At 43.1% G+C, this 1,619-nt stretch overlaps 1 protein-coding gene across 1 annotated transcript in view; it reads left to right on the top strand.

Moving 5' to 3' along the window:
- Gpatch1 (G-patch domain containing 1) overlaps positions 1–1,619 on the top strand; it is a 38,558-nt gene that overhangs the window by 28,159 nt on the left and 8,780 nt on the right. The gene's annotated exons all lie outside the window — the stretch shown is intronic.

Genomic DNA, 1,619 nt, shown 5'->3' with positions numbered 1-1,619 from the left:
TTAGGCATAATAAGGAACAGGTATTTTTCATCAAGTATTGATATGTTGAACTTTAAGTCCCTACATAATATGATAAAAGAACATTTAAAAATTAGATTATATTTTAAATCAAAATCTTAAAAAAAAATTTAATCTTGGTGTTTGATTGGTTGGTTTTGATTTTTTGAGGGAGAGTCTTGCTATATATATAGTTCAAGCTGACCTTGAACTCACTATATAGCCCAGGCTGGCCTTGAACTTATGGTGATTCCTGCTGCAGCCTCCCAAGTGCTAGGATTACAAGTATGCACTGCCAACATCTGACACTCAAATACTTTTTTTAAAAAGGGTTGGGAAGGTCTGGCCAGATAGCTCAGCGGATTGAAGCGCCTGCTTAGGCAGACACAGGGTTCGAGGTTTGATCCTTGACCTGCCATCCCAGCCCCACCCCCAGAGTACGCTGAGACAGTGATTGATCCTGGGCATGGTGGTGTGCACCTGTAATCTCAGCACTTGGGAAGCTGAAAACAGGAAAATCACTACAAGTCCAATCTGTATAGTGAGACCCTGTAGACCCTGTACTAAATACCAAAAAAAAAAAAAAGGGTTGGGAGAGCTGCGGAAATAGCTCAGCGGTCTGAGCACCTTCCTGGCAAGCGCAAGGAGCTAGGTTCAATCCCTTGTATTTCATGCTGTGATGGCTCCAGGTGCTACTGAAGCCAGGTGTGGTGTTGCACACCTGTAGTCCAGTGCTGGGGAGGAGGAGACAGAAGGATCACTACGAGTCTCAGTTGTATAGTGACACCCTGTACCAAATCAAGAAAAATAAAAGATTTTAGCTCAAGGTTAGCCTGAGCTGCATAGTGCACCCCTGTCTGAAAAAGACCAAAAGAAAAGGAGTAGGAGGGGGGCTGGGACCTAGCTCAGTACAAAGGCTGGAGGTTTGGTCCTCAGTACTACAAAATAAACACACACCCCAAAACTCAAAGATTCAGGGCTGGGGAGATAGCTCAATAGAATAAGTGTTTCTTTGGCAAGCGCAAGGGCCTGAGTTCAATCCCCAGTACCCCCGCAAAAAAAAAAACCCTCATATTCAGATAGCAAACTTTATCCATATTAAAGATATGACACTCAGATATGTATAGTTACAAAAGCATAATGCTTTTGTTTGCCATCTTTTCGTTTGTTTGTTTTTGTGGTCCTGGGGATAGAACTCAAGGCCTTGCACTTGCCAGGCAGGTGCTTATGCCACTGAGCTATCTCCCCAGCCCCTTGTTCGCCATCTTTTAAATGTTGTTCATATATTTTACATTTAAAGTATTACTTTCATTCTTTTTTTTTTTTTTTTCTTTTTGGGTGGTTGTGATCCTAGGGATTGAACTCAGAGCATTGAGCACGTTAGGCAAGTGCTCTACCACTGAATTATACTGCGAGCTCAGTTACTTATGTCTCCTAATTCTCTATAAAAGCTCCACCAGGCATGGTAGTACATACCTGTAATCCCAGCATTTGAGAGGCTGAGCCAGGATGTCACAAGTTCAACGCTATTTTTTCTGAGACCCTGTCTCAGAAAAGACCCGGAGAGTAGCTCAGTAGTGGAACATTTGCATAGCATGTGCCAGGCTCTGGGTCAGTCCCCA

This window comes from Octodon degus, unplaced genomic scaffold (genome assembly GCF_000260255.1).
Source record: "Octodon degus isolate 3935 unplaced genomic scaffold, OctDeg1.0 scaffold00197, whole genome shotgun sequence".
Taxonomy (NCBI): domain Eukaryota; kingdom Metazoa; phylum Chordata; class Mammalia; order Rodentia; family Octodontidae; genus Octodon; species Octodon degus.
This window is presented reverse-complemented; position numbering and strand designations above follow the sequence as displayed.